Raw genomic sequence first — 16,755 nt, 5'->3', positions numbered from 1 at the left:
GTTGTATATTTACACTTTCTTTTCCCATAATTTCCCCAAGCAGAAAGGCAAAGTTCCTGATTCACTATTCCTACTTTAGGAGGAATACTAAAAATTGTTGTCTTAAATATACAGCTTTGATTTATGAATTTTCCTTAAACAGCTTTCTTCCAGTAGGGGAGAGGCAAGCTTTCTCCCCTCATCTCCACTCTCTCTCTTTTCCTTTTTTTTTTTTTTTTGAGGAAGATTAGCCCTGAGCTAACATCTGCTGCCAATCCTCTTTTTGCTGAGGAAGACTGGCCCTGAGCTAACATCCATCCCCATCTTCCTCTACTTTATATGTGGGACGCCTACCACAGCATGGCTTGCCAAGTGGTGCCATGTCCGCACCTGGGATCTGAACCTGCGAACCGTGGGCCGCTGAGAAGCAGAACGTGCGCACTTAACAGCTGTGCCACCGGGCCAGCCCCTGTCTCTCTTTTCCTTGACAGTAGTTCCTTACCCAAATATATTTATCTAAAGGCACCTACCTGTGGCAGGCTGGCAAAAGATCTGTATTTATAAAAAGATTAAGGGGAAAGTCTCAGTCACACAAAAACACTGTTTTTATAACTGACAAACACACCTCATTTTTAAACAATGGCAATGGTATGCAGTTTTATTCTCAACCTATTACAATACCTGGCTCTCAGTTTTTAGCGCTTTTCAATTAATTTAACTTTCAATTGATAATGAACTGTCAGGCTTCATTACATAAAGGTATCAGCTCTGAAAGCAGTTCCAAATGAGGTCTACTAGTATTTTTGTTTTCAATAACCTCTATACAAAAGCTTCATATTTAAATATCTGTACAAGATTTCTCAACAGTTTGAAGGACTTCACTCAAACATAAAGAAACAGGCCTCGTGCCTAGCAGTAACTACTCAACAAATCCTGATTCCCTTCCTCCATGTACTACATTATGACTATTTAGAATAGAATGTATGCATGTCTCACATACATCTTTACTTGTACGTGGATAAAATATCTCTGCAAGGATATACAAGAAAATATTACGTTTCCATCCCTTCAGTGGTATCTTTGAGGGCTGAGGAAAAAGGGTAGAGGAGATATGCTTTTTTACCTGTATGTACCATGGGTAAGTATTATCTTTTTCAAAAAGTAAACTAAATATTAAATGTTTTCAACTAAAAACACAATCATATTATTTCTATCTCACCCAGGCCCCCATCCCTCTACAAAGAAACTGGGAAATATACTGATAGAGAGAAAATTTGGTCAACAGGAAGTATACAAGCTTTGGCGTCTGACAGATGACCTGGGTTCAAACCCTAGCTCCTACAGGAACACAGACGAAGGTTCTGACTAAGAGCCACCACCCTTCACAAACTAGACTTCCTTATCTGTAAAGCAGGACACTGACATCTATCTGGTAAGGCGTTGCCAAGATTAAACAAAATGGTATTCCTGGTATACAGCAGGTACTTAGTGGGTAGTAATAACAATTACTATTCAACATTTAGTTGTGCTGTTAACTATACAAAAGAAAGAGTATAAAAATATCTGGATAAAACTTGAGATTATCTGGGGCCGGCCCCATGGCCAAATGGTTAAGTTCACACATTCTGCGTCGGTGGCCCAGGGTTTCACCAGTTCAAACCCTAGGTGTGGACCAAGCACTGATGAAGCCTGGCTGAGGTGGCATCCCATGTGGCAGAACCAGAAGGACCTACAACTAGAATGTACAGCTAGGTACTGGGGGGCTTTGGGGAGAAGAACAAAAAACAAAAAAACACTTGAGATTTTCTAATGTATATTTCCCCCTCATATAACAGCCTGAGAAAGGAAGAGTTTTACTGCTTTTTCTTTCCTTGATTCTCCATTTGAAAAGACTCTCAGGAAAATTTAACTACATTTTAAAAACACCATAAACAAATTCAAAACGCTTGGAAAAAAATATTGGCACTGGACACGACAAATATATCACAACATTAACAGAAAAAGAAAAAAGGAAAACAAACAAACAGTAGAAGATATGAATACAAAGCACACAAAAAAGGTATTTAAAAAGTGAGACAGCCAGCCCTGAAGGCCTAGCAGTTAAAGTGTGGTGCACTCTGCTTTGGTGGCCCAGGTTCAGTTCCAGGACACGGAATCACAGCACATGTCTGTCAGCAGCCACACTATGGTGGCAGCACACAAAGAAGAACTAGAATAATTCGCAACTATACACAACTATGTACTGGGGCTGTGGGGGGCAGTGGGGAGAGGAAGAAAAATAAAGAAAATTGGCAACAGATGTTAGCTTAGGGTGAATCTTCCTCTGCAAAAAAACAAGAGAGAGAGCCTTCCTTAAGAAGAAAAAAAAAAAAGAATAACAAATTAAAGAGACACTCACAATCACCCATCAATTTTATAAAGATGAACAAGTTTGATACCCAGTATTGTGAGCATGTGAAGAAAGAGACAGCTCATCCATTGCTGGTAAAAGTATAAACTGATCCATTCAGAACAGGAATTTAGCAACATCTTTCAAAAACTAATATTCTAACCTAGCAATTCTACTATTAAAACCTTATCTCCCAAATACACAAAAGTAAGCAATGACATCAGTAGAAGGATGCTTATTGCAGCACTGTTTATAATGGCCAAAAGACCTTTATTATATTGCATCTCTATAAGCATCTAAAATCCTTCAAAAATGAAGCAAAGAACACAGAAAAAGACAATACTGACCCAACTACATGCTGTCTGCAATAAATTCACCTGAACTATAGTGATACTAGCAGCTCAAAAGTAAATGGAGCAAAAATAAATAGATGGAGTGATATTGTCAAAAATGGTAGAATAAGGAACTCCAAAAATCCACCCCTCCAAAAAGCACCTAAAAAACTGGCAAAAACTGGGCATCAGCAACACGGCAGAGCGAGCTGTTCCCTTTGTCTCTCCTCCTTCAAACTACAACTAAATGGACATTGATCAATCAGCAGAGGATACTCACACAGCACATCAGGATGCCTGAGAAACCCACAAAGCTGTACATATAAAGGAGGATGGACTACCCCTGGGGTTGTGGTGGAGACAGGTGTGCACTCTCTGGCCCCCAGGCAACCCAGTACATGCGAGCAACTGCTCTCCCAGCCACAGCACCCATAGCATCACCGTGGCCTGGAAGTGGGGAGCACATCTGAGTGGGACTGTGGGAGCAGACAGTGGCAGCCCTAAGCTCCCACATGATCGCTTTCTCATCTGGTGGGAGAGCACACAGTACCACTGTGGTCCAAAGTAGTGGCTCTGGCTCAGATCCAGTGGGGAGGCCCTGCCTACCAAGCACAATAGTACTCCTCCTCCTGGTGTGACCAAGGAGGAGACGGTGGCAGATCTGCAGGCCTGGGCAAATGAGTTCCTGGCTGCAGCAAAGGCCCATAATACCACTGCTGCCCCAAAGAGGGGCATGTGTCTTGGTAGGACTCTGGAAGCAGGTGGAGGCAGCCCTGAGCCCCCAGGTGATGACTTTCCCATTCAGTAGGAGGACCCATAGGGCTGCTACAGTCCCAAGGAGTGGCCCAGACTGGGAGAGACACAGCTGACAGGGATCATGGCGGACTCAGTATACACAGTTCCTGCCCACCCCTGCCCTGGGGGAAGCAGGTGGAATCTGCGACCAGATACTATTAGAATGAGAAGGCACAAATCCACCCCAGCAAATAATATGAAGAAGTATATTAATACTCCAGACCAGAAGGAAAAAGACAAACACCAGAAATCAATCCTGAAGGGACAGAAATCTACAATCTAAATGACAGAGAATGCAAAATGGCTCTCATAAAAAAATTCAACAAGAGGGGCTGGCCCAGTGGCACAGTGGTTAAGCTCGCATCTTCCGCTTCTCAGCGGCCTGGGGTTCACTGGTTCAGATCCCAGGTGTGGACATGGCACTGCTTGGCAAAAGCCATGCTGTGGTAGGCATCCCCCGTATAAAGTAGAGGAAGATGGGCATGGATGTTAGCTCAGGGCCAGTCTTCCTCAGCAAAAAGAGGAGGACTGGCCAGTAGTTAGGTCGGGGCTAATCTTCCTAAAAGAAAAAAAAGAAAAACAGAAACAAAAAATTCAACAAGAGAACTCAGAAAGATAGTGCAATGAAATCAAGAACAAAACTAATGAACAGAGGAAATCTTCACAAAAGAGACTGAAACTATAAAGAAAAAAACAATCAGAAATCTTGGCGATGAAAAACACAATGAATGAGATACAGAAAAATCTGGAGTCCTTAAATAACAGAGTTGATGTTATGGAGGACAGAATTAGCAATTTACAGAATAGAAATACAGAAATGCTTCAGATGGAGGAGGAAAGAGAAATAAGACTAACAAGAAATGAAGAATTCTCCAAGAAGTATCTGACTCAATTAGAAAATGCAACATCAGGTTTATAGACATTTCCAAGGAAGAAGAGGGAAAAACAAGCAGAGAGCCTGTTCAAAGAAATAATAGCTGACAACTCCCCAAATCTGGGGAAGGAGCTGGAATTACAAGTCAAAGAAGCTAATAGAACTCCTAGTTACATCAATGTAAAAAGACCTTCTCCAAGGCATACATTAGTAAAACTGCCAAAAGTCAATGGCAAAGAAAAAATATTAAGGGCAGCAATGCCGAAGAAAATAACCTACAAAGGAACCCCTATCAGGCCTTCAGTGGATTTCTCAGCAGAAACCTTACAGGCTGGGAGAGAGTGGAATGATATATTCAAAATTCTGAAAGACAAAAAGTTTCAGCCAAGAATACTCTATCCAGTGAAAATATCCTTCAGATATGAAGGAGAAATAAAAACTTTCCCAGATAAACAAAAGCTGAGGGAGTTCATCGCCATAAGACCCCCCTAAAAGATATGATCATGAAGGCCCTCATATGGGCCAGCCCCATGGCCAAGTGGTTAAGTTCGCACACTTCAGCTTCAGTGGCCCAGGGTTTCGCTGGTTCAGATCCTGGGCGCAGAAATGACACCGTTCATCAAGCCATACTGAGGTGGTGTCCTACACAGCACAACCAGAAGGACCTACAACTGGCATACACAACTATGTACTGGGGAAGTTTGGGGAGAAAAAAAAAAAAAAGATTTGCAACAGATGTTAGCTCAGGAGGCAATCTTTTTTTTTGTTTTTAAAAAAAAGGCCCTCATAGCTGAAAAAAAAAGGGGAGGGGTTACAAAGCCTTGAGCAAGGAGATAAACAGGCAGACAAAATCAGAAAATTGCAACTCTCTATCAGAACAGATTAGCAAACACTTAATTATAACATTAAAGATAAAAGGAAGGAAAACATCAAGAATAAATATAATCACTTCATTTTAACCACAAACTCACAACACAAAACAGAATAAGTTGTGACAACAATAACTTAGTTATTGAAGAGGAAAGGGGTGGAACCTGCTTAGACTAAGGGAATAAGAGGCTATCAAAAATTGGACCATACCATCTGTGAGAACTTTTAGACAATCCTCATAGTAACCACTAAACAAAATATCAAAAGAGAAACACAAATGGTAAATAATGAAAAAATCATCATAGAGAGCCACCAAACTGAACTGGCAGTCCAAAATACATGGGACAAGAAGCAAGGGAAATACAAAACAACCAGAAAGCAAGTGATACAATGGCAGCATTAAGCCCTCATATATCAATAATCACTCTAAATGTAAATGGATTGAATTCTCCAATCAAAAGACACAAAAGTGGCTGGACGGATTAAAAAACAAGACCCAACAATATGCTGCCTCCAGAAAACACATCTCAGCTCTAAAGACAAACACAGGCTCAGAGTGAAGGGATGGAAGATAACACACCAAGCTAATGGCAAACAAAAGAAAGCAGGTGTTGCCATACTTCTATCAGATAAAGTAGACTTCAAGATAAAAAAGACAATGAAAGACAAAGAAGGGCAGTATATAATGATAAAAGGAACACTCCACCAACACCACACAACACATAAATATATATGCACCTAAGACAAGAGCACCAAAGTATATAAAGTCACTATTAATTGATCTAAAAGAAGATATTAAAAGCAACACAATAATGGTAGGGACCTTAACACCCCACTTTCATAAATGGATAGATCAACCAGACAGAAAGTCAACAGGAAACAGTGGAACTAAATGAAAAATAAGACCAGATGAACTTAACAGATGTAAATAGAACACTCCATCCAAAATCAGCAGAATACACTATCTTCTCAAGTGCACATGGAACATTCTCAAAGACAGACTATATGTTGGGAACAAGGTAAGCCTTAATAAATTTAAGAAGACTGAAATCTTATCAAGCATCTTTTTTGACCATAATGCTATGAAACCAGAAATCAACTACAAGAAAAAAGCTAGGAAAGTGACAAATATGTGGAGACTAAACAACATGCTACTAAACAACCAATGGATCACTGAAGAAATTAAAGGAAAAATTAAAAAATATCTTGAGACAAATGAAAATGAAAATACACCACACCAACTCATAGGGGATGCAGCAAAAGCCGTTCTGAGGGGGATAGTCATAGCAATTCAAGCTCACTTATTTTTTTTTAAGATTTTTTTTCCTTTTTCTTGCCAAAGCCCCCCTGGTACATAGTTGTATATTTTTAGTTGTGGGTCCTTCTAGTTGTGGCATGTGGGACGCCACCTCAGCACAGCTTGATGAGTGGTGCCATGTCCATGCCCAGGATCCGAACCGGCGAAATCCTGGGCTGCTGCAGCAGAGCGCACAAACTTAACCACTCAGCCACAGGGCTGGCCCCTGGCCCACTTTAACATACAAGAAAAATCTCATATAATTAACATTAAACTACACCTAACAGAACTAGAAAAAGAAGAACAAACAAAGTCCAAAGTCAGCAGAAGGAGGGAAATAAAAATTACAGCAGAAATAAATGAAATTGAAATTAAAAAAACAGTAGAAATGATCAATGAAACTAAAAGCTGGTTCTTTGAGAAGATAAACAAAATGGACAAACCCTTAGCCAGGCTCACCAAGGAAAAAAGAGAGAAGGCTCAAATAAATAAAATCAGAAATGAAAGAGGAGAAATTACAATGGATACCATAGAAATACAAAGGATTCCAAAGGATACTATGAAAAACTATAGGCCAACAAACTGGACAATCTAGAAGAAATGGGTAAATTCTTAGACTCTTGCAACCCGCCAAAACTGAACCAAGAAGAAACAGAGAATCTGAATAGACAAATCGCAAGTAAAGAGATTGAAACACTAATCAAAAACCTCCCCCCAACCCCAAAAAAAGTCCACGACCAGATGGCTTTTCTGGGTAATTCTACCAAACATTCAAAGATTTAGTACCTATTCTTCTCAAACTATTCCAAAAAATTGAAGAAAATGGAACACTTCCTAACACATTTTACCAGGCCAACAACACCCTGATCCCAAAGTTGGACAAGGACAACAGAAAGAAGGAAAATTACAGGCCAATATTGCTGACAAGCACAGATGCAAAAATCCTCAACAAAATATTGGCAAAGCGAATACAGCAATACATCAAGAGGATCATACACCATGATCAAGTGGGATTTATACCAGGGACGCAGGGATCGTTCAACAACCGCAAATCGATCAATGTGATACACGACATTAACAAAATGAGGAATAAAAACCACATGATCATCTTAATAGATGCAGAGAACGCATTTGACAAAAGCCAACATCCAATTATGATAAAAACTCTGAATAAAATGGGTATAGAAGGAAAATACCTCAACATGATAAAGGCCATATATGACAAACCCACAGCCAACATCATACTCAACAGGGAAAAACTGAAAGTCATCCTTTTGAGAACAGGAAAAAGACCAGGATGCCCACTCTCGCCACTCTTATTTAACATAGAGATGGTTGCACAACTCTGTTCATATACCATAAACCACTGAATTGTACACTTTAAAAGGATAAATTTTATGTTATACGAACTATACTGCAATAAAACGGATATAAGGAAAAAAACAGGCTAAGTCTTTGCCATGTTAAAAATCCCTCCCCACCATCCTCTGCTAACACTTCCCTATATTCTTCCCTTCACAGTTAAGACTTTATTTGTTCATTCTTGAAATAATCTCCATTTGCTTTCTCTGCTCTCTGGCCTCCCATTAATGCCCCAGTTCAATGAAACCTAGCTCCTTCCCCATATGGCAGCATTACGCAGAATGCTTTCAAAACTGCTCTCACTTAGTTATCAAATTCAACAGACTCCTAGTAATTCTTGTTTTACTCCAGTTCTCAGAGCAATTGAAGTGTAGCTTGCTTTCTTAGAATTTTTATTTTTTCTGGAGAGTCAGTTGTGAAGAATAGCTTCCTTTTGAAATGGTCCCATTTGGGTTTCTATGACATTTCCTCACGATTTTTCAACATCTCTAACCACTCAGGAATTTCCTTTTCCAGTCCTTCTTCCTCTCTCTGGCTTTGGGTGTTGTTCTCCATCGCTCACTTTTAGAACTACTGTCCATCAGTAAACTCCTCCTACCTGGTGTTACGTAAATCAAAGGCTTCAGCTACCCCCTATAACATAGCCTGGCAACCCTCCTATCAAGACCTCTCTGTCGTACCCCAAAACCCACACCCAACTCTGCAGCCGATGCTGCCACCTGTATGTTTCACAGGTAACTCCCACTCAACATATCCACAAGGTAAAATTCTGTTCCTCCTCAATCTGCTCCCCTTCCTGAGCTCCCAGTCTCAGGGTACTTTACCATGGGCTAGTCAATCACCCACCTTAAAACCCAAGCCATCTTATCCTACTGTTTCTCTCTCACTCCCCAAATTCGACTGTAACTGAATCCTATGGATTCTACCTTCTAAATATCTGTGCTATGAACTTACTCCTCTGGATCTCCACTGACACTGCCTTAGTTCAGACCCTCACCTCTCACCTCAACCTTTATGAAAAGCTCCTAATCAATCTTTCTGCATCCTGCCTTATCTGCCTTCCTTCCTTTCGGAAATCTACACCCTACAATACGAGAATGATCTCTCTAAAATGAAAACCTTATCATGTCTCTTTCCTGATGAAAATCCATAAAGCTTATTATTATCTATAGGAAAAAAACCTTCTGAAACCCATAGATACTTAAGGATCTATCTGTGCAGCCTCAGCCTCATCTTCTGCTACTCACCACCATAAAATCAATGCTATGGCTGTAGAGAACAACTTTTCCACTCTTAAAAGTGTTCCATACTCTCTCTCTCGTCATGTCCAGCTTTCCCTTTGCCTTATGTGCCTTTCCCCCCACTTTCTGCCTCAGTCATGCCTAAGCCTTCTTTAAGTTTAAGGACATAAAGTATAAAGTACCTAATATAATACCTGACACACAACAGGGAGTTAAAAATGGGTTTATCTGGCTCAGGTCTCTCTTTTTCATCCTGTCACTGGCTCCTAATTGCTTATGAGATAAAGTTGAAATTATTTCGACTGCATATAAGACAGAATTTGGTCTCTGCCTACCTCCCCAGTTTCATGTCTTGCCACCACCCTATACTCTCAGTAGCTATACTTGCAGATCCTACAATTCTACAATTCGTTACGTAAGTTTAGACTGCCATGCTTTTGCTCACACTGTTCCTTCTACCTAAATCCCCATCCTTCCTATGCCTGTATAAACTTACTGTTTTCATCACTTCCTGTATAGTCTTTCCTTACCACTGCCCCCTCCTCAGTCTCCTCTTTCCTCAAGAAACTGACCACTACTGCCTTTGTACACCCACCATACTCGCATACTTTCTCCAACCAAAGCAATCTTAAAAACATATTGTAGCTGTTAACAGTTCAAGTAAGAGATAAAGTCTTGCCACCTTGAAAGTACCTTTAAGTCCTCTCCACAAGGCACAGTACCTGCAACACAGCAATTCCTCTCAACTAAACGATCTGCATTTTTCCTTCTTCCCTCCACAAATACTAACATAAGCTTCTAGCAGGAATTTCCTTTCAAACAAGAAACGACATACTTCCAGGGTACATTCTGGGCCCAGTCTCTCCTTGCCAAGCAAACAACTGTGCAAATAAAACCGGACAAATTAACGTTAACGGGCATTTTCTGAAACCATTTCTATTTTCTAAATTAGGGGAGAAATGGTCCCTGAAAGATCTAAAATAAGAAATAACATCTTGAAGACAGCAAAATAGGTTACAGTACATTGTTTCAAGATACTTTGTTTAAAGAATTACTTCTCAACAGTTACTGTCAAATTAGCCTACACCACTTGGATCGAGGGGTCACCCTGAAAAGTGGGAACCACTCTACCAACTTCCTTCCTACCCCTACTACTGCCAATACAGCTACAGTAACTACTCATTGTCAGGAGGATACTCAGGAAGGAATTTTCAAATCGCCAGGATAGTTCGAAAGACAGAAAGTGAGGTTATCCTCCTCATCCACAGTCCTACCTATTCATTAGAAGTTCCGCCTCCGCGATCACCAAACCAAAAGGGCCGGTTCCTTGTCACCATTTAAATACTTTGTGAATAACTGCCAGGTATGATGGAATGCTACCCAAAAGCGCTGCAGCATTTGAACATGCCCACTCCACTAAGCCAAAAAGTCAGTGAAAGCTCTTCCAATGAGACTAGATGGTGTGTAACTCAAGGTCCAAACGACTGCACCTCTTTTCACGCACATTCCAAATACCTCGAATTGACATGTTAATTATCTTCAAGAACTCCACTAGGCCTCAGAGGAAACATGTTGCTTGCTCAAGAGGGAGGCTCTGCAGGAATGAACCTCAAAACTTGAAACAGCATAATTACTTCAGGTAAGACTAAGGTGTGGAATATTTAGTAAAACCTGTTTTACTCTCACAACGATTAAAAAAAATACAATGACCTCAATAAGGGCATTTCGGCACAAGCATACTCGAAAATGAGTTGTGAAACGAATTTTCAACTCCAGATCTGCCCGTCCCTTCGCACCGAAACCTGAACTAAAGACCGCAGCACCCAAGGAGCCCCGCTGCTCCACGCCAGCGAGCGCCGGGGAACGTCAAGAGCCTTCCGCCGGCCCACCGGGCAAGCCCTGGGCCCGGGGCCACGTTCCGGTACGACCAGAACACAGGAGGGTTATGTAAAAGACTGAGCCCCCTCTGCTCCGTTCCGGGGCGCCCCAGCGCTGCCCTGAGGCCTGCAGACTCGGCGCGGAGGGCTCGGTTGCCGACTCTCCTCCTACAGACCAGAGAGCCCCAAATCGCAGCTGCGATGCCCCGAGGGGGCCCGGCCGGCAAGCTGGAGGCACAGACGGCAGAGGGGCGAGCCTGTGGAGAGGGCTGCCGGCAGGAACCCGCCCCAGGGGCAGCCACGCCCCCCACCCCAACTCCAGCCGGCACGGCGAGCGCCCAGCCCCGCACGCTGCCTGACAGCCGCGGCGGCGAGGCGGCTGCAGAGAGGCTGCCCGGGCACGCGAGGGGCATGCCGCGACCCCCGCACGCCGCCCCTGCCGGTCGCTGACCTGTGCCTGCCGCCGCGCGACCGCCCGCCCCGCCGCAGCCGCCGCCTCCTCGCGCTCACGCTGCCGCCGCAGCCACCGTAGCCACCTCCTGCGCTGCGCCCCTCGCCGGCCTCGGGTGCCCCATTCCCACCCCGCCCCAGCCTCCGCCTGTTTACAATGATTGGGACGGAACAGGACGAGCCGGCCCAGCGCGCACGCGCATTCCCTCCTCCCGCCGAGACCGGCTTCCCGGGTCCTCCTCTCGGCGCTGACGGCTAGGCCTGCAAGGGCAACGCCCTGTGCCCTCGCGCGGGGCACGCTGGGAGATGTAGTTCTAGGAACCCAGCGCCGGTCTACGGGAGCGCCTTTCTTGGAGGAAGCGCACTACCACACCCAGGAAGCACCGCGTTCCCTTCGGCCCAGGGGCTGGCTGAAGAGACTGAGGGAGCGCGCGAGAGAACATGCCGCTGGTGGTCTACGAGCGCCTGCGCAGTCCCTGGTCTTGGGGGACTGGGTGGGACAGACACCTACCCCGAGTGATTGTCGGTGAAGATGGGTGGGGGCCGCTCCTGCGGTGGTTTGAGAAAGGAAAGAGCTTTCCTCTCCACGCTGGGGCCAGGCTGTGGCGTGTTCATCAGCTACTGGAGTTCAGAGCTTTTGTGCCAGTGGGCTTCAGGCGTCCTAACCAGCCAAACCAGCCTGGGAGGCCGGCCCAGCCTGCCGCTGGGTGGGGCATCTCCCTGGCCGCGCACTGGGCGGGGAGTCTTTTGCTGGGGATGAGGGTGGTAAAAGGAAGCGCCGTGGGCCTCTGGGTAGAGACTGGTAGAAAACTCTGTGCCGGGACCATGCTCAGAATTCCCAAAATGGGCGTTGACTAGGGCCCCCTTTGGTTCTTGCGGGGCGGCGGGCCTGCTGTCGTCCGTCCCCTCTTTGGCTCAACATTTACAAAGGAACACCTGGATTAGAACTGCCTGGCCGCATGTTTAGCTTGCAGGTAGAGCTGAATCACGAAGAAGACTGGAAATAACTGGATTTCCTCCAGAAATCCTTCACAGAGGCTTGAAGAATTGTTCTGCTAATGAGTGGCTGGAAATCCGGGGCGGGGGGGGTGGGGGGCGGAGGGGGGGTTGCGGCCAGGGTGGAAGTCTTTTGAAGTGATCTGGTTATTACGGTAAATACGATTGGGGATAGAGATGGTCCTTCCCAATCGCTCCCATTCCTAGTGCAATACTATCTTTAGAACTTCACTACATATTTAGATTGATCTCTGTAATCCACCCTACACTATACCCGCACATCAGCTTTCCTCTAAGCTGACAATAGGTCTCTCCCTTGTACTCTGCAGTTCCTGCCCGGTGAAGTTCAGCCGCCTCAGCCTGGCGTTCAAGAGCCTCCCACAATTAGATACCAAGGTGATCTGTGGTAGCCATTGTTTTCAGATTGCTTGAAAGCTTGCTTATTGCCCTTCTGGCAACAGAACAGTGTCCTCGGACCGCTGGGTTGGGCATGTTACCATGCCAGTTAGGAAACTCATTGCCTCTGGCTGCACAGATTGGGCCAAGACATAGGCACTGACCCAAGTTGGACGATTATTGAGCCCTTGCTTAAAATTGCTGTATGGACACAGAGAAGGCGGGGGGGGGGGGGGGGGGGGGGGGGGGCGGGGGGAGGAGGGAGCGTTTTACTGAGATAACTGCTGATTGCCACCTTCTTCACAACATAAAGTGGCCTGTCTATGATAGGAATGAATGAAGCCAAGGGCGGGGTGTGGGGAGCGGCAATGGAAAGGGAGAAACCGAGAGATGGCAGCATGAAGACTGGTTTCAGTTTGAGAGAGCTTGGATGTTGTATAGCTCTTCTGTAAGTGTTTTGAGTATGTGAGCCTAGCTGGGTGAGCCAATACGTTTATTTATTTATTATTATTTAGGGCTAATTTGTGTGGTTGTTGGTTGTCTCCTGAGCATTCGTTCTTCCTGTTTAAGCCATGCAGCATAACTGTTCTCTCTGGTAGCTGAGAGTTTCAGAGATGGTTGTGGAACCCATTCAGAACCAATGAGCCCCACAGACACTTGAGTTTGGGTTTCTAGTAAACTGCAGCATCCTTGCCCTTCTGGTATGGTGTAAGTATATGAGGTCTGGAAATGTAGCAATCTTTTGGCTCCTACAAGGAGAAAGCCTGAAGGGGTAGGGATTAGGGGGAAGGCGCCAGTAGAGCTTGAAGATGAAGTCAATACTGTCAAATGAGTACTGGAAAGGAGAACAACCCTGTGTTTGATGGCATCGTTAGAGTTACACTATCAAATCTCACCTGTTTGACCTATCCTATAGACAATCCTCTATCAGTTGTGAGCCATAAATTTCCTGTATTGTTTAAACCAGGTTTCTGTGACTCAAACTTCTAAAAGTCCTAACCAATTCAGTTGGATTTTTTTACATGACATTGAAAGATCCTGACTAATACAAGTTCCTACTTAGAAAGAAACCATGGAAGAGACTTTCAGCTATGGCTACGTGACATGGTCAGCAACTCCTCTGCACACAAAACAAGTATAAAACTGGACAAAACTGTCAAAAAATACCATTGCAAGGCACTGGAAATCAAACACAGACAATAATTTGAGAAACATCTATTCTTGAAAAACTTCTAGAAATTCCAGTAGGAACAGTAGATGTCTACAACCTTCTTGCCTGGGGCTACTTCTATCCTCCTTTGTTGCCCTATTTGTAGTTTTACCAGTGTGGATGGGGCTAGCCAAGAAAACTAGCAGCTTTGCTGCCAGAGGGGATGGACTCATTTTGTGGTGGGAGGTAAAAAATCTATGGCTTTGCCAGCTGGAGGGACTATAAAATGATGCACCTGCTGTGGAAGACAGTATGATGGTTCCTCGAAATATTAAAAATAGAATTACCATTTTATCCAGCAATCCCACTTCTGAGTATATACCCAAAAGAATTGAAATCATGTACTCAAAGAGATATTTGTACATCCATGTTCGTAGTAGCATTATTCATGATAACCAAAGGTGAAAGCAACCCAGGTGTCCACTAATGGATGAATGGGTAAATAAAATGTGGTGTATACATATAGTGGAATATTATTTAGCCTTAAAAAGGAATGAAATTCTAATGCTTGTAAAACAAAAGTCATGAAAACTAAAGGAAGAAATTGACAATTCAGTTATGGGTAGAGATTTCAGGTTCCTCTCTCAGCAATTGATAGAACAGGACAGAAAGGCAACAACGGTATAGAAGACCTGAACTGCACTATCAACCAACTTGAAATATTTGACATATGCAGGAAACTGCATCCAGTAACAGAATAAAGATTCTTTTCAAGCACAAATGAAACATTGTCCAGGATGTCATACAATAGGCCACAAAACAAGGTTCTGTAAATTTTTAAAAGATTCAAAACACAAAATATGTTCTGCTTCCACAATGGAATTAAATTAGACATCAACAACACAAAGAAATCTGAGAAATCTCCAAATATTTGGAAATTAACACATTTCTGAACAATACTTGTGCCAAAGAAGCAATCACAAGGAAAATTAGAAAATATCTGGAAGCGAATCAAAATAAAAATGTAACATATCAAATTCAAGGGAAGCAGCTAAAGCCAAGCTTAGAGGGAAATTCATAGCATTAAATTCTTGTATTAAAAGGAAGACAATAATCTAAGCTTCCACTGCAAGAAGGTAGCAAAAGTGGAGTGAATCAACCTAAATTAAGTAGAAGTAAGGAAATAGTGAAGATCAAAATAGAAATAAATCAATGGGAGCCAGCCTGGTAACATAGTGGTTAAGTTTGCACATTCCACTTCAGCAGCCTGGGGTTCATGGGTTCGGATCCCAGGTGCAGACCTATACACCGCTCATCAAGCCATGCTGTGGCAGCATCCTGTATACGAAATAGAGGAAGATTGGCACAGATGTTAGCTCAGGACCAATCTTCCTCACCAAAAAAAAAAAAAAAAAAAAGAGGACTGTGCATCAGTCCTGTGGTCAAGTGGTTAAGTTCACACGCTCCACTTTGGCAGCCCAGGGTTTTGCCAGTTCAGATCCTGGGAACAGACACAGCGCTGCTCATCAGGCCATGCTGAGGTGGCATCCCACATAGCACAACCAGATGGACCTACAACTAGAATATACAACTGTGTACTGCGAGGCTTTGGAGAGAAGAAGAAGAAAGAAGAAAGAGAAGGAGAAGGAGAGAAGAAAAGAAGAAGAAATCAATTAATTAAAAAACCAGAAAATAGACAAAAGGCCCAAAAGCTGGTTCTCTGAAAAGATTGAATTGATGAACCTTTGGCTAGATTGACTAATAAAAGGAGAGAGAAGACACAGATTACCAAAATGAGAAATGAAAAGAGGGACAACACTATAGACCTTACAGAAATGAAAAGGAACATTATGACATCATAATTCAAATAATTTTAAAAATAGATGAAAATGAAGAAGTTCCTTGAGAACAAATTACCAAAACTAACTCAAGAAAAAAATAGAAAATTTAAATAGACATTTATCAGAGTGAAAAACGAATCAGTAAATACAAATCTTCCCACAAAGAAAGCCCAGGCCCAAATGTCTTCACTGGTGAATTCTATCACATATTTTAGGGAGAAAAAAAACACTAAAGCTATTAATAACACCTTTTTAGAAAATAGAGAAGAAGGAGCACTTCCCAATTTATTTTATAAGGCCAATATCACCCAGGTACCAAAACCAAGGACATCACAAGAAAATAGAAGTACAGATTGATATCCTTCATGAGTCATATGCTTTAAGGGAGTTAGTTTTATGGTACGTGAATTATATCTCAATAATGCTGTTATTTTTTTAAAAGATATAAGAATTGAATAAAATATTCTAAAGACAAACCCATCCTTGGATAAACAGAGTAAAAGCATCCAACCCCTGGTGCCGGTACCCTTTGGACTGGCACCTGAGACTCGATCCCTAAACTGTTCACCGAGTCACAGCACTGTTACATAATTGAAATGTCCTATTTTTATACATTTAAAAGATATGATATTTAGAACTTATTACAAAAACAAGTGTCAGGACTGTATGAGTTCAGCTTTGCACTTTGCAACAATTTATCACACAACTTAGTGGCTTTAAACTGTTCTGCTGCTCATGCAATTGTAGTCAGTTGGTGGGTCAGGTGGAAGTTGGCTCACCTGTGCCAGTTGGGATGGCTGAGCTTCTTTCTATAGTGGTCTCTCATCTTTCAAAAGGCCAGCCTGCGTTCTTAGTACACAAGCACTTTTCAAGGGTTTGCGTGTCATTTACTAATATCACATTGGC

At 43.0% G+C, this 16,755-nt stretch overlaps 1 protein-coding gene across 2 annotated transcripts in view; it reads right to left on the bottom strand.

The window, feature by feature from the left end:
* Positions 1-12,196, bottom strand: part of RALBP1 (ralA binding protein 1) — a 61,656-nt gene extending 49,460 nt beyond the window's left edge. The window contains exon 1 of one of the 2 annotated variants that reach the window (XM_023647458.2): positions 11,978-12,196. The gene's annotated coding sequence lies outside the window, so the exon portion shown is untranslated. Of the gene's footprint in view, positions 1-11,467; positions 11,749-11,977 lie in introns of those variants that run through there. The other variant, XM_023647457.2, reaches the window with a different exon arrangement.
* Positions 12,197-16,755: the final 4,559 nt, after the last annotated feature.

Source organism: Equus caballus, chromosome 8 (genome assembly GCF_041296265.1).
Source record: "Equus caballus isolate H_3958 breed thoroughbred chromosome 8, TB-T2T, whole genome shotgun sequence".
In the NCBI taxonomy this organism is placed as follows: domain Eukaryota; kingdom Metazoa; phylum Chordata; class Mammalia; order Perissodactyla; family Equidae; genus Equus; species Equus caballus.
This window is presented reverse-complemented; position numbering and strand designations above follow the sequence as displayed.